Source organism: Conger conger, chromosome 5 (genome assembly GCF_963514075.1).
Source record: "Conger conger chromosome 5, fConCon1.1, whole genome shotgun sequence".
NCBI classification, from domain to species: domain Eukaryota; kingdom Metazoa; phylum Chordata; class Actinopteri; order Anguilliformes; family Congridae; genus Conger; species Conger conger.
The window spans coordinates 44,988,867-45,011,549 of NC_083764.1; positions in this window are offsets into that span (position 1 = coordinate 44,988,867).

A 22,683-nucleotide genomic window follows, 5' to 3' on the forward strand; every position below is an offset into this window, starting at 1 on the left:
AAAGCTGGTAGGAGTTTGTACTCTTCGGTGGTGCATCCTCCAAAAGCATTAGCATTCAGTGCAATTATAGGCCCACATTCAAATCAATTTTAAATCACTGTTTGCACAGTGTCAAATAGGTACAGAATGTTCACAACAACTGGTCAGCTGATCAGGGACTCAGTGACAGGTGAATCAACCATCATACCTTCAAACTGATGTATTGCTGTCAACCAGTTTTCTATTGTTTGGCTTGATTAACAATCAGAACCGAGTAGCTGAATAATCTGTATCAGCCAACAGCTAATTCCCTTCCTCCCCATTGTATCTCTTAGGACTGTGTTTTTCTGGCTTCACATCACATAAGAGTAATTAAATGATAAGACATTGAGCAAAATCAATTCTATCATTACAAAGACAATGTTTCAACTTCTGAGGCAAATCGTCATGTTGCCACTTAACGTGAAAAGCTCTGAGGTCAAACAAACCATTCAGATAATTTGCATTTCATGACATTTTTTAACTCCAGAGATCGTTTGATTATTGTTGTTAACTTGGCATAAGTGTGGGCATGTTGAAATTGTGTCTTGTGTCTCATTGGCTGAACGCATACACCATCACCATTTTATGTGGCTTGATGCTTGATGTTCTGCTTCCCTATTTTTGCATGATACAATATATCATAATCATATACATTTTTGGTTATGCTCCAACTACAGCTACTACAACTGCTGAAACTTCTACGCCGAACAATAATAATTCATAAACATTCCCTGACATGACAAAAAATATTAGAAATGCCATTATACATGGGAATTTCCCATCAGTTGGTATGATTTATTAAGCTATTTTTGTATTATTATTATAATTATTTTTAAATCAAGCAAAGCAGCCAAGAGCACGTTGTGAGAAAACGATCATTTTAGCACCTTGCAAGCCGCAATTGCAGCTAACCTGTTGAGTCAGGGAACCTGTTGATTATTCACTAGATCACTTTGCTTCCACGAGATTACAGTGGACACAAGGCCTTTTATCTGCTATCTCTTTAAAAATATATTTATTTACTATAATTATCAAGTAAAAATCTGTTGTTGTACAGATTACATCTTCTTGGCACGCCTCAGCAAAACTAAAATGTAATTAAACCTGACAATAAAAAGGATTCTGCCGAGAGTACATAATACCATGTATAATCCACTGGTAGGTCAAAAGGTAGCCAATAAGCTACTGGGGTCTTGCTGATCATTGACCAGCAAAGTTCAGTTTCTAGTAAAATTAGTAGAACTCCCAAAGCTTACAGGCTCTTTCAAATGGCCGCAAGCAGCTAATGGCTGTGGGCCGCCAGCTATCAAAAAAATATCGAACAAGCAAGGAGTATTATTTGAGTCCTATGGGAATAATTAAGTGCATACCCATTGAAATGAGTTGACCCTTTTTCCAACAGCTTCACTGAATAGATGTATTGTATCTGGCTGTTAAATAAAATTGTAAATGGCTTGCATAGATTTGAAGGAAGCACTTGAAGGAAGTCCCCACTGGAAAAAAGTAACACATTTTTTTGAGAATAGTGAATTAAGACTATTGCTCATTTGGTTTCCCTTTAAAACACAATGGTACAATCCACAGTGCAATATGGCTCTCTGGTGTCAAAGTCTTTTCTTTTTAAGGGAAAATAGACAGTTGGTATCCAGCAGTGTGGTTTCAACAATTAATGGTTTAACTTGGAACCACGGTGTTTCATTGAAATAAAATGCATTGTACCTACCAACAACCATGAGAAACATACAAGTGGATAACAAGAACAGTCAACTCCCTTCAGAGGAGGGAGACTTTGGTGCTAACCTGAAATCCCATGGTGCATTGCTCTGTTGTGTTGATAAACAAAGGTCACATCCTTTTCAAAATTGAGCAATATTCTGAGTTAATACATTTCCAGTGGAGGTTCCTTTGAGGAATAACTTACAGTTTGAATAATGTGGAACCAACCTACAACAGTTCTGTAGGCTTAGGAGGCGAGAACTCTGAATTATTCTTCATTTTAATAACATGGGTCTGACTGAGCAAATGCATGTTCTCAGCCTCACATTTCGCAGTTGAAACCGGTATACTATGATAAGAAGAGAAAATGGCCATGGACCAAAAAACATCCTACTGTAAACTCGGTCTATAATTCCGATTCTAAGGCCGCATTTTAACACTGAAGGGAAACTTTAGTTGCAGTTGTGGGACGCACGTTGCCTCCACAGCATTTTGGCTGAGAACCGCTAAGCTGGAAGGTGATCTCGCAAGGAGGCTCTCGCAGTATACCTCCCTACCTCCTCGTGCCGGGGAGAGACGCGGGCCTTGGGAGATCTGACAGACCCTCCTACCTGCCGCAAGGTCGGGGGCCGCACCGAGCGGGGCCCCCCAGGCTACGCCCCGCGTGCATTAGCCTCGCCGCTGGAAGACGTGTAGCCTCCTGTGCACTTCCCGTGGGAGTCTGCAAAGCCAGGATAACCCCGAGACCTCGGGCTGGTGCGGTGCCAGAAACATTAAAGAGCCCGCCACCCTGCCCCTGCTCCGTTCCCATTACCCGCACGGCTCTCCCTGCTCTTTCCTCCCAGCTTTTTTCCCCTCCTTTCTTTTTCTCTTTCTTCTCCACTGTGACAAAGATTAGATTTTTTTTTTACCCCTCCTCTTTTTCGGGAGGGGGGTGTTCACATGATCTCCTGCGCCCAGACCATTGTCTGCAGATTGTAGAGCTGCCAATTTCAATTTGGCCGCCCTGTTATCACCACAAAAAGCTTAATTTGAAAAGTGGAAATCAAACTGTCCTGCCAAGAATGCCGACTGACACTGATGGCAAACTAACTGTTTGGCGGAGGGCTGCGTTTTGTGTGGCTTTTGTCTCTGCTGATCGGCCTCTGAAGTCCACAGCTGTCATATTCCTTCAGCTTTAGAAAGGTCAAGTGCCGGTGCCAAATACTTTTAAGGCAAATATTGGCCTCCCAGACATCGCAAACACACACTTCCAAGAGATGCATTTCTGTAGTGAACCGACTCGGCCAAAACAATAGCATAATATAGTTTACCTAAAACTGCAAAACGTTGTGCTTGAAAATGAAAAATAAAATGTACAGTTATTTTGTTTGCATGTATTTATTAAGCTTGGCAAGGGGTTCTTTTGATTTTGTTTCAATAATTAAAGTCCATACAATACTACAGGAGAGTGGAAGTACAGTACTTCGACAGGAATGCACTGGGCCTCACTGCAGTACTACAGCAGAGTAGAACTACAATATTTTGACAGTTACTGACAGGAATCTGTTGGCCAGCATCCACCTTACCCATGGTCGGACGATTCACAGCAATGCGCATTCTTGTTCATACTCACTTACTGACATAGCTAAGCCGGGTTCCAATTACTGGTCCTAGCCTGTGCCTATGATGCAGACCTTTTCAAGACTGAACTAGTCAGGACCCTGATATACTTATGACTTCAACACAATGGAAATTGTGTTTGTAGTAATCAGGGTGCTTGACTCTGCCCCTCTGTATGAATGACTGTTTGAATATACATACTGTACTCCTAAGATTGTTCCTAATATGTTAAAAAGCAGGTGGTCTGACTGATGAACTTAAACAATTGTGCTGGCATATTATCAGAGAGAAGAGTGTAACATATGACATAAGTTCCTCGCAGCTGGTCCTGAGTACTCCTTTGATAGCAAAACTGACCTTGCGTACCAGACAGCTTCTGTATCCCAGCTCATTCACACAAACTCTCACACACCCAAAAATGACCTCACTCCTCTCATTTCCCCCAGGGGTTTGGCCTTGCACAACCTGACGACAGTCCTCTCACCGGGGCACCGTCAGGGTCGACCCTTCAACCCCACCTATTCAGGGTTTATACTGTATACTCACCTGCCTACGGGGAAAACTTTGACAGATGCCGGCGCTAGCCTACTCCTCTGAGACCAATGTCTTATTCACACTGCCGTACGCAGACAATGCGGCCTTTCAACTCTCACCTTTCAGTGATTTGAGCAGTCCACCATTGTCAGAACAGTCACCCGCAGCCTTTCAAAAACTCTTAGAACTACATGTTTGGACTGATACCATAAAGCTCTGATACCATGGAGCCACACCACTAAATTCACACCCTTCCATAAATAAGTTGTTGACAACCACTCAATTCTATCACTCAATTCCATCACTATGGTAAGTCCCCCTGGTCGAATGGAGCTTCTGGGCCAGCGATGTACCTTCCCGTACCTCGTCAATTTTGCACTCAATTGGGATCGCAGTCAGATGCCCTATTCCCTCCCGAAATCACCGATGGGACAGGTCCACAGTTACACTCAGGCACTCCGAGCTGAGAAATATTAGACTTGATGCCCCCACTGTCATTCCCCCTAGACAAATCGATTAAATGTGGTGCAATGGACATGAACCTGGTGTGCATCATGTAAACCTATCTACTACGCTTTCAGCACATGGTAGAATATTATCTTCGTGAAATGTTTATGTCTGTGACAAGAACGTTCACATATGTTCCCTATAACCGCAGAGGGCAACAGGACAAGCTAGAGAAAGTAATCCGGTACTACAGTAATGCAGCTCCTACTGACTTCACTTTGTATTACATAAACAATAGAATTTCAAAGGTCCTACTGAACCCAGTTCCACATGCAAGGGGAAGGAGCCCTCGCTGATTTCAAAAAGATACTAAAAGAAGCGCAGTATGTTAGAAATTTAAACATGAACTTGGTCTGAGAGGCCAACATAACCCTTCCCCTGATAAAATGAATTAAATGAAAGTGAAGAAGATATACTTTGTTGCTTCTCATTTCACACACCAGCCTGCTGCTTTTACAAAATGGAGAGCAGGGCTGGTTTCATAGTTGGATATTTCATCATCAGGTCTTACACAGTCAGATAAATATTTATGGACAATCAGTACTTCCTGACTGAGAACTCGCTGGGCTCTCCGTGGTAAGGTCAACGGGGTCAAATTGTGGGTGTGACATCATTAGCATTTTTATCTCAGTCCTGGGGGCGTGGAACATTACCTGGATTGAAAGAAACTCTTTGAAACCCTCTGGACAACAGCATCAGTCAGATTCTTATCAAAGAAGCCATCAACCCCAATCAAACAGAGACACAGGAGATCAAACAATATGGTGACAGCTGGGTGGTGGAGACGAGGGCGCAGCGACCAGGACGGGCCACCGCCGCGCATGGCTCATCGCCGCTCACCACAGAAGGGTAAACGGAGGAGTTCCGGCCCCCCCCACATCCAAACTCCCGCTCCTGGCTCTCCCTCACAGCATGGGCAACCGGAGCTCAAGCCGTGCCTAGCAGGAAGCAGTAGCCGGTCAGGGAAGATTTAGCAACTCAGTGGTCTATTAAATCACGCAGCCTCTGGGAGAGATTTGGGGGCGATTACTCCCGAGTACAACGGGGCTCCTTTTCCCACACATCGGCCAATTACTCCTCGGAGAGCCGGGGTAATCCACGTCGGCTCGCCTCTGGCCATCCTGCCCAGGAGTACGGAAAAGACATTCCATTTTTCTTGGCTTTCCTGCCTCCCCCCCCCACCCACCCTCTCTTTTTAAAACTAAGTAACTCTAATTGTCCTGGGAAAGTCATGGTTGGCCCCCAGGTCACAAAGGGGCACTTCATAATGAATGTTGCAGAAGGGGGATTATGGGTGGACGCGGGCAGGGCTGACGTGAGCCGCTGTGACAGAGGATGTGTGATCTTGCTGACTGAGTCCGGAGCAGAATGGAGGTCAGCCAGCCTGCGCCGCTCCTGTCCCAGCATGCTGTGAAGGCATCTGCATCAAACCGCAAGCTCTCTTCCTCTCCTTTCAGACTTGGGCCCATGTGACAAATGACACATTTCTCCTCGCTTAATTCTGTAATCTTACATTCATTCGCCAGCTAATCGTTCCCCAGTGCCTTAAATCAGCTTTTCGGTTCTACCGTGCATGTGGATGACTTATTTGTCGCTCCTCTATTGCATATGATTGATAAATTTAGTTAGTTACAGCAATTAGCAGACGCTCTTATCCAGAGCGATGTACAATGAAGTGCAAATCAAACCCAGGGACAAGTACGTTGAGGACCCTAGAGGAAAGTACAGTTCCGAGTCATAGCATGATCACATAGATGCAACTTGAAACATTGAAAAGTACATGAACTTACCATCTAGCATACCACAGTTGGCAGCTAGAATACCCCAAGTACTAAAATATTACAATACCCTGAGTACTACAGTGACAATACATACTCAATACAATACACAAGGCTAGCAATTGCATTCACTCCGCCACCATTATTATTTCAAAGGTATAAATAAACTCTGGATATGAAATGTCTTGGGTATGACGCAAGATATGTGGTGATAACATAGTGCTGTCCTAGAGACTTCCAACATTGTGGTTGACTGAAAATGGAGGATGGAGGATGTTGGCATCGAGGGTTGGAGCGGAGCGATTCCCCTGCAGCTCTGCGGCTGTCACGAGGAGGCGAGCGCGATCGGCTACGTCTGCAGCGGGAACACCAAAGGTTTCCTGTCGTAGAGCTGTCTTCCGCAATTAAATTATCCAACAGTTTTACACTGGGGCTGCGGCCCGTCTGCACGCAAAGCACTAATTGGATTTCAGAATCGAGAGGCGGAAACACAGAGCAGAGTGAGGGAGCGTGCTCGGCACTATGAACCCGTTTCTCTGAATCTGTCACTGTCGAAGGGGTCAGTCTCATAAAAGCAGCAAAGGACAACCGACAATTTAACATTTAAAGGGAATAAGAGTATTTGTAAACTTTTTTTTACATAGTCAAGTAGGCTAAGTTATTATGTCAAGAAATAATACAGCCTTATTGCACTTTTACAGATTTCAACTGATAGCTTGAGTCAATTAAATTAGATTTCACTAACAATTAATACCTAATACAGTGTCACTACCAATACCATACTTTTAGCACTGTGACTACTATATCCCAGAGTTCCGTTATGAAGTTAAAAAACACAACACCATACACAGCTTTTAAAAGCTGTTCACACAGCATCGTTTTTGATGATTTTTACTGATTTTACTAACTGTTTGATCACTTTTATGACCCTGAATATAGCAGGCATATATCTAGACCAGACTTGTGTTTACTGAGATGCAATAACACTGCTGATTGACATCCTTTAACACTCCTTCAACCTCATAAAGGAGAAGGAGGGAAGGGCAGAGGGTGTCAGCAAGAAATGAGGAAGATGATTACTTCAACTATACTAGCTGTGAGACCACACCTGTTTATTAGCTTATAAGGAATGTTAATGGAGGCTGTAAAATGGGAGGTTTAAAGATGAATGTGTGTGAATAGGGAATCCCAGACCTGTACGGAGGGGATCTTTCATCAGCACTAAAGCCTAGAGTTCACTCCCTCTACTGAGAACTCAATTAAACCAAACTAATAATAATAATAGGTCTAGCTACTAACGCCTATCTGCTTTGATTTGATGTCCAGGTGATGAGAGGTGGAATGGCTGATTTCAAACTGACAAATGGAAAAACTGAAGACCGTTTGATTCCAGCATGTGAGGGTACCAGAGAGGAGAGACTGGGGGAAAAATAAAATATCAGAACTGTTAGAGCCAAACCAAGGAAGAGTGAATGTAAAAATGGCAGAAGGCAGCAAAGAAGAGGAAAGAAGAAAGATGAGAAAATAGTGAGTGTGAGTGTGTGTGTGTGTGTGTGTGTGTGTGAGAGCCGAGCCAGGTTAGCTCATGCTCACAGTTGTTAACATTAACATGTTTCCAACAGCCTGCAATCCTAAAGCCCCTCTAAGGCTTATAGTTGAGAGTGGGGGTGGCTGCATTCCTAGTGTGAGCAGCAGAGCACAGGGGGATGAACCCACCTGCAGTGTCTCTCTCAGATGGTCAGGGACAGCAGGGCCTGTCTGCAGGTCACCCGGTCAGGCCCAACATGCTTCTCTCCTTGTTCTCCACAAGCAGCTGTGTGAAGGTTACAGGTGGGCAGCGGGGCCGCGATAAATCCAGCCTCGCACGGAGGAAGGAAAGGCCCTCGGTCCCTCCAGGAGCCTCCAGTGCTCAGGCCCGCCCCGGTGTAAAATCCAGCTATGATTATAATTACGAGCTACCAGCTGTTAGAAAATATAGCTTGAGCTGGTCAAACCATGTTGAGAGTGGAGCTGGTCTGAACTGGTCAGCCGTCTCCAGCAACTGGAGCTGTTTTTTCCTGCAGGGCGAACACAACGAACCAGGGCCTCGCTGGCATAGCAACGAGGTGACTAATTCAGACTTCCTACACCCGAGGTTCATATTTCCAGTCGACTGTGTTCAACTATAACACACTGGTCAGTTTGTGCATTGATACAAACTTTCCGCCCACCATCATCCAGTAGAAAAGACTGAAACCATAAGTGCTGTAAGTATTAAATATCCAGAGTCTCTCAAACCATTTAAGAACAAAATGTCACAACCACAATTTTTGTTACATGAATGCTTCACATTGCTCATAAAGAGAGAAAAACATAACATGATTGCTGTGAATGACAACAGGAAGTGAATGGTCCAGGAACGCAATTCAAGTTTACTTCAAAGGCCGCTTCAGCAAGCTTTGCTTTGGCGGCCGATCGCAGACAATCTCTTTGTGTGCCATTCTTTTCCCACAATCGGAAAAGAGTGAATCCAAAGGACCTCGGAGAGATCTGTGGAAACTTCTGTCACTGCGAATCCCTGTTGCTAATGCCGACTGAATTGTTCTGGGGTCTCAAGAGGTGTTCCCAGGGAAATGGCATCCCAAAGTGGCTGCATTTTGGGAAGGAGCTGGGGGTGAGGGAGGTGGGGGAAGGGGGACGATAAAAGAACCATTCACTTTCACGGAACATTATTTCCCCCACAGATCTCGCAAAATATGTCAAAAATGTTTCCATACATCCATTCATGGGTGCCGAGTGGGAGTCCTAATTCGGCGAGATGGCTATTTAAGCTGAAAAGCGCGAGGAGGACAGGAGGGGTTCGGCGGAGCACAAAAGGCACGCATGCAGTTGGAAAGAGCCTTGTTTGTGGAGTCTCTTAGATAAACTGTATTGAAGCAGTCATGGCCGTCAAGTCAGTGTAGTGTTGACAGGCCGAGCCCCGCAGCCTTGTCCCCCCCCTTTGCTCCTGGCAGCAGCGCATGCAGACTGTGGGAAAGGCTGGCCTAGGCACGCGCCAGATAAGATCGCACAATACACCATCAAACCCCTCAGGGGCAGCCAGACACTTTCATATGCAAACAAGCCTCCCTTGGCACACATGCACTTGCAGTGCCCCTCCACCCCCCCCCTCCTCCTGGTGTACAGGCCCCACATTGTAGTGTGGAGAGAGAATCGGGCTTTGGTGCTGACTGTATCGCCCGCAATCTTGGCCTCCTTTTCCATCCTTCTCTATGTCCCTATATACATCTCTGCCTTTCATTCATTTATCCTCTCTCTCTCTCTCTCTCTCTCTCACACACACACACACACACACACACAAATGTCTGATTCTGTCGACGCTCTGATTTTCTCATCTTTATTCATTCCTCGTCATTGCTTCCTTCTGTCATTTTCACATTCGCTCTTCTTTGGTTTGGCACCGTTTCACCGTTTTATTTTGCCCCATTCTCTCCTCCCTGGTCCCCTCACACGATGCTGTGATTATACGGTCTTCAGTTTTTCCATTTGTCAGTTTGGAGTTGGCCATTCCACATCTCATCACCTGGACCCACACAAGAAGCTCCACAGCCAAAGAGCTTCACTCCTTTGATGCTTCTCCCTTCAAGTCGGTGAAAATTATACTTATGGAGACGCAGTGGAACTGTAAGTCTTTCCTTCCAACAAAAGGAAAGCTGACGGAAATCTTCACAGATGCATTCTCTTTAGAATAAACAGGGAGAAAGAGTAAGGGAGAGAAACAGAAAGAGAGAGAGTGAGTGAGAGAGAAGTGGGTGGGGGGGGAGAGAGAAAAAAAACTTCTCCTGTGAGGGAAAACGGATCCACTGCTTCCTTGATCCTGGTGCAGGTTAGATGTCCCTCCCCGTTATCTAAACAAGCCCCATGTTTGGATAGTGGGCAGAGAGGGTATTATCTGTTTTCCTACATTGGCCGGATTTAACCGCCTCATCTCGCTTCCCTTCTCCCCAGTGTTGGATGTCCATCCCAGTGAAGGCATCCTATGGACAGACGAGTTGCTGATGGAGGTGTAATCGCTCACACATTACACCCGTGCGCTTTCATGCTGATGACCGGGTCAGTGGAGCTGAACCCCTCCGTTAGAAAGGAGCCGGTGAGGTTTACTTCAGTCCTGATGAGCGTCCCGTTCCAGTGAGGAGTAATTGGGCACTCCACATCAAACGGGCTTCATTAGAGGGCGTCCAGCAGCCCCCATTTCCCACAGAGTGAGTATGCATGGGGGTGACATGGGAGAGGGTGACCTGAGCACGCACAAGAGCTGGTCAAACCACACACAGAGGGCAGAATGAAGATCACTCTCATAGGCCACCCACAAGCAAGTCAGGGAAATCCAAACTTGTGTGAATATCTAACATAAAATATACAGTACAGACAATGGTGGGTTTGTTGCAATGGACCAGCAATGACCTTTCATCGAAAATCCAAATCCATGTTTGCTCTAGTCCTGACTCCTTGATGGAGCCATGGCTGTATATTTTACATTACCTTACTGTCGACATAGACACTACAGTTGCATGCTTCAGTGAAATAATATGTAGGTGCTGATGAACTTGTTTCAGCAAAATAAAAAGGATTCTCCACAGTTTCATAAAATAATTGCTTGAAAGCACCAACGTCATTCTTCATTTCTTGCTTGAAAACACCTGCCATTCTTCATTCCATGAAACCTCACTATGCCATCACTGGCTTTAACAATTGTATTAAGGATGGACTGGTGGATGGTGAACCTGACATTGCTGGATTGGTTCCTAGGAAAGCCAGTAGGAATTTAGCAAGGTCGCTGACAACCATTTTGAACAGCTCAGACTTAGTGAGACACCTGGCCAATGAAAATGCGGCACATAGGTACATACTTTTCCGAAGACCCTCATGACTTTACTTTTTTCAGGGGGCAGAGGGGCGGTTTATGTAGGTAATCCAATGAGCAAGATTATGTGAATTGGGTGAGGTGAGTTCAGCTGTGCAAAAGACACAGTTAATTTCAAAAGGCCTTCCCAGACGCCTACTCCTAATTGCAGCTTCTGACACAGGATCAGCACGTCCTCTCCCCTCCGGACAGCGACTGCCAAAGCGCTGCGGTTCATAGCGCTCCGAGACCCAGGACGGGAAGAGAGTCTCTGATCCAGCACGATATCGCTCTTTTTTCCACAGATAATCCGTCAAGTGAGAGACGAGCGAACAAGCTGGCTATTCTTTCCCTTAACATTTTCCCATGTCATGAGGCGACTGTACAGGGGAGAGGGAGGGAAGAAATGTTGAGCCCCCTTTCATCTCGGTAACCACCCCCAACCCACCACCACCACCACCCACCGCCACCCCGCCTACCCCCCCCACCGACTCCCTTCCACATCTCCCCTGCATCCTCTGCTCCAACTAGGCAGAACAAACTGCCCTTTATCCCAGTTTAGCGGAGGAGGGCTCCCACAGCAGCTCCTGAGGGAGAAAGGGAAGGTTCCTCCTCACCCGCTGGCAGGAGCAGGAGCAGCTCTTAATTATCCCTAAAGTGACAATGTCAAGGGGATGCCAGCCTGATCTCCCTATTGATTTTCCCCGCTTTGTCATTGTTCCAGGATCAAGATTAGGGCTGTAACAGATTTCCTCTCCCCCCCCCCCCACCCCCCTTAGTGTTTTGGTTCCTCGTGTGATGCGGCTCAAAGCGTGAGGCTTCGTAATTTGGGACCTCAGATGTTTTTGGCCTGACCCGAGGTCAGCTTAATTGGCTGTTTGTCGTCTAGCGGACCCCGGTAGCGGGAGGCTCTGTCGGACCTCGTGCGAAGATAATTTACTCTCCTGCCTTTCATCATCCAGGGCCCCGTTTTTCGGCGGGCTTCTCTGTTTTTTGTTCTCTCGCTCTCGACCCGAGTGCTGGGCTCGGAGGTGTGGGTGGTCCGTGTCGGTGGCGGTCTGGGTTTTTCAGCTGGATTATAACTGTCGCAAGCGCGACCTCCTGTTCCTTTTACATCACACGATGCGCAACGTTTACTTTAGGAAGCGCAGGGCTCCTGTTAACAGAAGAGGAAGTGGGCCAGCCGCCCGGCCCGAGCCAAACCAAGCTTGCAAGTCATCCTCCCATGCTCCATGCGACCTGTTCTTCACCCCGCCCCCCCTCACAGACACACTGGGCAGACCAGATTTCGGTCCCCCACACCCCCATCTCTCCGTCTCCCCAGTCTCCAGACTCCCACACAGGCTTGGCTGCTTGGATGCCATGACTGACTGGTAGTAAGCACTGACCCCCTGTGGGATTTTAGCTCAACCGCTCTTGCAGGGACCTGTGTTTACAGTAGATGAGTGAGTGATTGAAGGAAGATTCTTTGCTGGGCTTTCACACGTAAGTGAGATATTATTCATGATTCAAAAATATACATATACTGTATAAACAGTAGCCCCTACCATTAATTGAATTAATCACGTCATATATGTACATGGTTGGAGTGAAACAACATTGGCAATTAGTCACATTAACGAGCTGTAAGACATTAATAGCACGCATCAGTAGAGCTGAAATCAATGAGAATACAGTCAATGTTATTTCAGTCGATAAGAACACATCTGGCACACAAAGGGTTAACATACTCTCCGACCCTGGACACGGAACACACGCTTGCAGCAGCTGGCCTGGTTTTCAGAAAGAATGTGTACAATAAACTACTCTGCCGGGAGAAGGGAGAGTTAACGGCACAGTGTGCAAGCTGACCCCCCCTGAACTCCACACTACAACCAGTGCCAAGGGCGGAATAAGCCCCCACCCCCCTCCCCTCCGCTCTCTACAGGCTGTGTGCCCTGACTGTCTGCCTGGCCCATTGGCTGCAGGCTGTGGAATGTGTGAGAGCCTTGTGTCAGATCCCCAGACTGTGGGAAAGCGCTGCTCTCTGCTGAACTCGCCTTCTTCCGCCCTCCCTGCCATGCTCCGGGACTCGTGTGAGTGTGCGAGCGAGCGGGTGCGTGTGTGTGCGTGTGTCTGTGTGTGTGCGCGAGGCACGAAGGAAGCCCACGAGCTGTGCGCTCTGCACTGTTGGGAGCTCCGACTTCCGCAGCCGGAATCCGCCCCAGCCTTCTGGCAAAAACAATCGCATCCGAGGAGGGTAGCTGTGATTTTTTTCTGCCTCTTTATAGTTCTCTCTCTCTCTCTCTCTCTCTCACCCGCTCTCTCGGTCTCTCTCTCTATCTCTGCAGCACTTCACAGAAACCCTGCTTTTTCGCTAAATGCTAGTGTTAGAATCTTCAGACTGTAACTATTAGACCATACTGGTAACCTACAGCAAAAAATGGGGCAATTACTGGAACAGACTTTCATGAGAAAGTGCGACAAAGTGTGCTAATAGGATTCATAGCCATCCTTTCAGAATTAGGCGAGACACACAGTGAAGCAATGTGTCAGACCACAGAAACAATTAGTTGACTTCAACTGCAACTGCATAAAGTGTCTACGTTATAAATCCCACTCCAACAAAAAGTTACGTCTGCCATTTAAAGGCTAGTGTTTCAGTGAATTAGTTTATCTATAAATACCTCTTAAAGTGAAAAATCCTCCTGAAGGAGGATTCTATAAATGTAGTTTATTTGCTCATCTTTGGTGGACAGTGATTTAAATGTAATGAGTGAAATGCACTGATAAATGTATTAATAAATAAATACATCAAATTCAACACAAAAATTATTCAAATTCTTAGCATGGAGATCTCCACTAGAGAAAGTCTCTACATGGACAGGCTCTGTATTTCCCAGCAGACACTTTCCCTGAGCATAATGACTTTCCCACAGAAACATCCTGGGTGGCATTTAAATATAGCAGAGGCCGTGCTGCTGGTGACATGTGAAAGAGCGTTTAAGAGCCCTCTCGGAGTGGAGCGCGGCCAGGGAGGCGGCAGCTCGCAAGGGCCGACGTGCTTACGCAGCGGATCGGTGGGATGACAGCGGAGCGTGCCGGCATCCCCCGCCACTCAGCACCTCTTCACCTGCGCTATAAATACCGCCACGCACCTGCCGCACGCCCGCCCGCCGCGTGTCGCCGTGACGAGCGCGGCGGCTCCTTGACGACGGCAGCATGCGCCGGGATTCGCTGTAGGGAGAGCCGCAGACACCAGGCTGGTTTCCCCAGCCGGCGGGAGAGAGAGCCGCAGACACCAGGCTGGTTTCCCCAGCCGGCGGGAGAGAGAGCCGCAGACACCAGGCTGGTTTCCCCAGCCGGCGGGAGAGAGAGCCTCAGACACCAGGCTGGTTTCCCCAGCCGGAGGGAGGGAGAGCCGCAGACACCAGGCTGGTTTCCCCAGCCGGAGGGAGGGAGAGCCTCAGACACCAGGCTGGTTTCCCCAGCCGGAGAGAGGGAGAGCCGCAGACACCAGGCTGGTTTCCCCAGCCGGCGGGAGAGAGAGCCACAGATACCAGGCTGGTTTCCCCAGCCGGCGGGAGAGAGAGCCTCAGACACCAGGCTGGTTTCCACAGCCGGCGGGAGAGAGAGCCGCAGACACCAGGCTGGTTTCCCCAGCCGGCGGGAGAGAGAGCCGCAGATACCAGGCGGGTTTCCCCAGCCGGCGGGAGAGAGAGCCTCAGACACCAGGCTGGTTTCCCCAGCCGGCGGGAGAGAGAGCCGCAGACACCAGGCTGGTTTCCCCAGCCCGCGGGAGAGAGAGCCGCAGATACCAGGCTGGTTTCCCCAGCCGGCGGGAGAGAGAGCCGCAGATACCAGGCTGGTATCCCCAGCCAGCGGGAGAGAGAGCCGCGCTGAATCGGCCCAGAGCAGCGTGGCTCGCTCTCCCGCCGGCTGGGGAAACCAGCCTGGTGTCTGCGGCTCTCTCTCCCGGCTTAAGCCATTTAGTCCTGTAATGAGACTTAAAGTCATGCTTTTTTCCCCTCTTAGGTAGAAACTAATAGCTTCTTTTAAAATGACTTACTTTCTTGTCAGGTGAAATTGTCTCATCCCGTTGGAAAAGTTTTTAAATATGCTAAACTGTCTCTTTTCGTCTTATTCAGCAAAAAAGTAATCAAAATAAGATTAAGTGTAAATATAAGACTAAAGTACTTGTGAAGATTTGTTCGTTTTTTGTTTTTGCAGTGTATGAAACAAAGACACCACAGGGTGCTTTACATTAGCCTCACAACCGTACTGACCTGTCACAATAAAACACTGCAACTTGAAAAGACTTGTTAAAAAATTCTGGAAAGGAAAAGATATTAATTTTATTAAATCTGTTGGGAGTGTTTAGCCAGGCCTACTAAATGCGCCAGATGAATGGCTCTTAAAAAAGAGATGATTTATAGACGACTGATGCAGCCAACAAAATGCTGTTGCTGGGGTTATTTGCTCACAGAACAACAGGTGTCCTTTGAGACTGACCGATGCCTTGTAATTTGCTACTATTGTTATAGCTATTATTTAGAGGACACATAAAAGGAAGAGGTGGCTTGCGGTCAGTAAGGGACTTACAGTAACAGAAGACTGAGAAGGATCATCTTACAAAAAACATTTACGGTAATTTCCACCTTTACAGTAGTGTCTTTGTACAGCTGATAAATGTGGGAGGCAGATTCTGGCCTTGCTGCCTTCTCCTCCATTAGGAAGCACACTGTTTCAGTTTCATTTCTGTTTTTCATCAACTATCAACTCTTATCTGCTTTTTCCCAAGCTTCTACCCTTCAGTTCCCAGAAGACTAAATCTCTTCATTTTTGAGTTGAGCCTTTTCAGTTCGCCTTTCTGTCCCTTCTTCTAATCATTTTTTATTTTTCAATTACAATGTCAGACTAGAGTCTAAAGAAGGGATCAGAAATTCACTGCTGGTCCTCCACCCTCCCTTTCACGGGGAGTCAGGTGTGAAGACAGTCTAGCCACTCAGTCGCACTAATTACCTGGGAGAAAAAAAGAAAAACCAGGGCTGAATTGGGATTTTGACCAGGGATCATCAACTCTGACCCAAATCCAAATCCAGCCCTGGTTTTCTTTACAGACAAGGCCAGCTGCAGGTCAACCACCTGTCATGGAAGATTATGCCCGCTCAGGAGTTTGTCATGAGTGGACATGCTCTGGACCCACCTGCCCACAACCTACATGCAGAGTCTTGGCTGTGTTCTGCGTAAACTGCATTCAGCTACAGAGACGATCAGGGTGCCGTAGTTGAGGGTTTGAGTTGCAGATCATTTGAGCACTCAAGTGAAGCAAGCATTACAGAAACTCCACAGGCTGAGCTTTTGGTTTCCGCTATGCCGCCATTCAAAGATCCAAAGAAGGAAGCAGCTGAAAACTTTAGCAAATATCCAATTAGGACATCCCTAAATTTGCAGGACATAAGCATAGCTGTCAGAAAAAAAACACAAAATGCAGGGTTTGAGTTTTTAAAATAATACTGCTGAACTGAGATCTTTTCAAACTTTGGAAAGACTGGTAATGCACAACTTTGTCTTCCCTGATATTGTTGATAGACAAAAATATACAACATTTGATGAAAAGAACAGGCTATTCATATACTTTCCAGTGTACCGTTTAATGCTGTGCTAAACCTGGTGTATTCTCCGCTTAAAGGACCTGGCAAGCTATTCCATATATTTTCAAATCTCTGCAAGGGTACATTTTTTCTGATATCAGTGAAAGATGAACCTTTATTGAACCCTTCCCCCCCATCCCCCACCGCCAAAGGGATCTGTTGTTGCCCTAGTGTCAATAGACAGACTGACCAAAACTTGTTTCTTTTTTCCCCAGGGTGGGAAGCTGACTCACTGCAGGACACCGTATCTGCAATCCACATTTCACAGAAGTGAAATAATAATCAGTACCAGAAATAGGCAGTACTTTGAGCCATTAAGATCTTAGCCTGGCCTTTATGACTAATGCACAACATCCCAGAATCCCTGTGGGTAATACAGTTGTTATTGGCTGTGTACACAGGAGCATGATGGGAATGGAGGATTACACCACCTGCGAGCCAAGAGCCTACATGTACAATCCCGATGAAACTAAATGAAACACCAGACAAGCAAGACCTAGGATGGATATAGGGGGGTGGCGGGTATCAGTCCAATTTCAAAGGAGGAGAAAAGCTTCTACTGGAAGTTCATAAAGACAGCAACAGAACAAAAAATCATTGCCATTTACACTTCACTAATGCCTTGGTGTTTTTGTAATCAGCAAAACTCACAGAAATGGTGCTCGTAGGCATACTATATACTCTCCTTATTGCTATTAATAAACTGTGCTAGTAAATAAACAAGTAACTAGTAAAAGATTATCAGCTACTTTGCCTCCACCTGATGTTCCAGAATACTACTTTAGCTTTTCCTAACGGACAAGTAGTTCAAAAGGACCCAATACAGTAGTGTACAACTTACTAAACACAGAGTAGCCAGGCCATGATTTGTTTTTAACAATAAAGACATTTTTCTTCAAGCATGGCTGAAATTCTTATGTCCAGTTTTTGTATTTTCCTTCAACAAGGCTGCCCATTTCTGAGGTTTCTCCTTACAGAAGGTGTCCTGTCTTTAATGTCTTAACCAGGACAGAGGCCACAGGTTAAGAACAGTGGGCTGGGCACACTCAAAAAGAAACACACAAATACAGAAACATACACATACACACACACACACAAAGGTGTAATGTTACTATTGCCACAAATACACATCCCTGCCTACATTCAGCCACTGAACTACAGAACTACATCAGAAGTACAGGATGGGAATTCACGCATTCAACAGAGATTTGAAAATCTTATGACTGACATACCACCATCTGTTGTTGTAGAGGGCTAATCTGCAAAGACGTCCATTCAGAGATTTAACCTATGCATTGGCATAAGCCTGAAGACAAGGTTACCACGTACCACTGCAATGCATGATGGGAGGACACGCATGGCACCTACTCTACTACTTAGCTCCCACCTCCACTTCTTTTGACCATTGTCCTGCCTGGTGAAAGATTGTACGGGCCTTTGAAGTGATCCTGGGAGAGAAGGGGGGAAAATAAACAGTTTTAAGGCGAGAGGTATTTGCTCTCCCCAGCCGGGACAGGGGCGGCGTTTAATGTCTCGGCGCTCACTTCAAAGGCCCCGGCGACCCCGCCGAGACGGGGCGTTTCACGGCTGATTGCCGGGTCCGGCCGGCGGCCCGCGGGACAGGGGAACTGCAAACAGGAGCGTGGCCTTCTTTGTTTTCTCAAACGGCCCAGCGATCCGTCTGCACGCCCTCCGACAAAACAGCGGCAGATCCACGCAGCAGACGCTTAACCGTTTCCGAGCCACCGACCGTGGCCGGCTGACCTGCGTGTGCCCAAACCCCCTGCCCCCCTCCTCCCTCAGGATCCTGGAAGATCTGCTGCAGGAGTCGAATATGATCCCCATCGCACCCAATAGGACTTTCACATGGAGGTTGGACATTATCCAGGGTTATCCAGCATATCTAGGCCTTGGGTTATTTTATGGGGAAGTATGAAAATGCTAGATTGATTTACTAAGGCCTTTAGCATGTGCAAAACCTTTTAGCACTCATAAACTAATAGCATGACCAATTGGTCATGGTATTCCTTTTGCACCAATCATTGGTTGTGTTATTAGTATTGCGTGTGCTAAAAGGTTTTGCACATGCTAAAGGTCTTAGTAGACTAGGCCCTAAATGATGATAATCTGTCAGTGCAGATGGACTACTACAGGAACGCAAGGAAAATGAGGGGGACTAACACATACTGCATATGGCCGACATTACAGAAAGAAAACACCTGGCAAAGTTCACGCCAGGCACACAGAAGTTATACACACAGAGCTTTGATAAGAAACAGACAGCACCTGTTGCCATTCAATCAATCAGTGTCCCGCAGACAGCTGTTTGTCATATTCTGTCCAATGGCACTTCCTTTGCTTGGCCGCTCATCTTTTAAAAGCGTTTTTTTTCTTCCTAAATTCGCTGAGGAACTCAGAAAAAGGTCACGAGACCGAAATGTTGGAAGCTTGCCGAAGGGCGGATAAAGAGTGGCAGGATGAGACATGGCGTGCGGAAGTCTTCCATCGGCTGGACGGGGGCCAGCGTGTGAATGGGGACAGGGAGCAGATGTGCTGGGGAGGGGGTCTCCGCTGACACCCCCGGCCCCACACTCCTCATTGGGAGGCTCCGCCTCCCTGTGTCCGGCAGGGTTGGGTGAGTGCGCCCCGGTCTCGCCGCTTGTAAGCCATCGCGTCTGCGTCCCTCACCCCGGCCGACCCGCCCCTCACCCACGGGGCTCCCAGCCAGAGCCCCGGAATCGCTGGCCCCCGGAGCCCCACTTTTCAGCTGCGCCAAGCCCGCGTCTGTGCCAGGGCCCTGTGGCACGCCACTGCCAACTGAGACACAGTAGCCCAGGAAAGAGGCAGCGAGGGGGGGGAGGGGAGGGGGGAGAGAGTTCATGGGAAAGTACCCTGGAAAAACGCTCAATTTCCCGATGAGAAAATGCACGGTCTGTTTGGATGCCATCGCAGGAGGTTTCGATATTTCTAAACGAGGACACTGGTTCCTAGGTAACTGCTGTTGTACGTCTTTCGTGTCAGGTTCGGAACAAGGCCTCTTTGTACAGTATCTAACAGAGCTGTATCTCCTGTCTGAGTCAAACCGGGGAGGAGGCCAGGTCTTCCATAGCCCAGCACCATCCAAAGCCCCAGCCCCCACCAGGGTGAAAATCACACTTGGGCTCACCTCCGTCAGCCAACCCAGACTCACATTGTGACACTGGTTTGGGGTTTCATCTCTGGCGGCCACGCCCGAAACACGACAACAAAGAAATCAAGTAAAGGAAAACACCAAGTACCAAGGAGGAAACCCAGATGGTAGCTGGCTGGAGGGGAGATGGGAATTGTTTGGGTTTTTGGTCTTGGTTCAACCGTATGCCCTATACTGGAAATGGCCTGATAACCTGTATGGTAGTGTGACGCCCCTCTCTCCTGTCCCACCACAGCAGATGGTACATTATGTGGGTTGCAGATGGACTTGTACATAGCAACCATAGACTCTAATTTTAATATTATTTAATGAAATTATTCATTATTTAATACTAATTTAAGAGGAGGTTCAGGAGCCTTAGTGAACATGAGAATAACTGGAAGAGTGACGATGACATCACCCTGCATCCAGACAAGTGTGTAATTAGTTGGGAACCTTGGACTGTAGCTCAGCGAGCTAATTGTAATACTTGTACATTGTGCGGGGCGATAGACATGGATAAAAACCTGTGTCAGACCAACAACCTAGCACACAGGCGGACTTGAACTGAAGCCATTGAGGTTAAGTGCCTCCGCTTAGTGCTTGACCATGCAAACTGCTGGTCACGAACGGACTTCTTCATTCGGTCGCCTCAACCGCTCCTCCAGCTCCCTCGCTGGCTTTTCCCACACTTCGGCTCCCTCTCGTCCTGAGAGGACTACCAGAACACCCCCCCCCCCCCCCCTTCCCCTCTGCGGAGGAGTCCCTCCAAGCGGTCACGTGACCCTGGCCGCCGTCCTCCTGGCAGCCCCGTCCTGTCACTAGCACGTCCAAGCGACTCTGCCCCTTTCAGCGCGGTGACTGCCCAACAAAGGGGCATTTCGGAGGGAGAGAAAGGGCCCTGACCCGGGACGCGAGGAGAGCTGGCGCTCGTCTGAGCGCGGCGCCGAATGATCCGAATGCCAGCCCGCCGCCGTCACCGGTCTCCGCTGACGTGACCTTAGGGGGACGGCGGCGACTCGGGCCTCTGACGGGACCCGGGGCTCTTTGCGGCGTCCCAGAGGAGCTGGCTCAGTGAGGCCGGGGTGACGTCTCGTCGCCCAGAGAACGCTGCAGCCCGGGTTTTCCATGTTTGATGGTGTCGGTTTAGAAGTGCGTTTCATACACTCATATATTTGTTGGCATGAGAAGCCTGTACCATGGTTAGTAATAAATAATCCTAATGTCCATGTCAGAGCAGCAAAAGAGTGCCATCAGGCAAACGTTAGGGAAATACAGTCAATCATTTGAAGACATCTTAGATCTATTTTAGATTTTCTATGCAGGTTAAACAGTGAACCACACTTGAAATATGCAATAATACACAAGAAGGAGTTGCCGTGAGATATTGTCACTGCTGTGCTGCGTTCACTGTAGATCAGCACAGCAGCTATAATATCTCAAGGCAAGTCATGACTTTGAGTGTATTACTGCAATTATACAGCGGTTTTACCAACATGTTTATGAATAAGAAAAACTCAAAGAATGATACAGTACTTTTTTCAAACAATTCAATTATAAGAAAGCATATTAATGCTAGACCATATCCAGTCATCAAATGTATTCCAGGGCTCTTGACTTTTTGAGACAAAAATAACATACATTTAATTAATTTAATGCTTGATGACAAAAGCATGAAAGCATTTTTAAACATTTAATTATTGCATTCCACTATTCATTTAGTTAGCAGACTCTTGAACAATTTATTTTTCTCCAATCTGTGTTGCATATCACACGTGTAGCATGAATATTTAAAACCATAGGATGGGAGATATGTAAATACTGCCTAGAACATGCATGTATAATAAATGCTATACCCATGTAAGGAGAGGGTGCACATTACAGACGGCTTCCTGTAGAGACAGCACTAAGCCACAGAGGGACCTTCAGAACGCATCACAGGAACTTTCTGGCCACAGTCAGGGGCAGCAGAGGGTGTATGTGACACTTGAGTCACAAAGTCTGGAGATATCGGTGTACTTGTCAAATGGAGGCCTGGAGCCTGAAAAAAGGTTGAAAATAGTCGCTAAAAAGCAGGAATCCACGCAAGCGAGCTAGCAGCTTTGAGATGGCGCAGTCGTTTTGTGGTTTTTTGTGTTTTGTTTGCACTGTGAAACTCAGGGAAAGGCAGCACTGAAAAAGGGGCGTATGGAGAGCAACACATGACGCTGCAGTAGGCGACCTGCCTGAGCATTAAGTGCTTATAGCGACAGGTGGTGGCAAAGGAACTGTGTGTGTGTGTGGTGTGGATGTGTGTATGTGCATGTCCGTGCGCGGGTATATGGTATGTATGGTATGTAGTGCATATGTATGCGGTGCGCGTGTGTCTGTGCATATGTATGCGTGAGTGTGTGTGTATGTGTGTGCGCGTGTGTGTGTGCATATGTGTGTGTATGTGTTTGCATGCGTTGTGCATGCAGGTGTATGTGCATGTGTGTGCATATGTGTAAGTGTTTACGTGTGTTTGTGCACACACGTGTGCATGTGTTTGCATGTGTATGCGCGTGTGTGTACATGTCTGTGTGTGTATGTGCGTGTGTGTGCATATGTGTTTGTGTGTATGTATTTGTGTGTGTTTGTGTATGCACATGTGTGTGAGTGCGTGTGTGTGCGTGCATATGTGTGTGTGCATGTGCATGCATGTGTATGTGCGTGTGTATGCATATGTGTTGGTGTGCATGTGCTTATGTGTGTTCGTACATGCACATGTGCATGTGTGCGTGCATGTGTGTGCGTATGTGTGAGTGCATGTGTGTGGGTGCATGTGTGCATATATGTATGTGTGAGTGCGTGTGTGTGTGC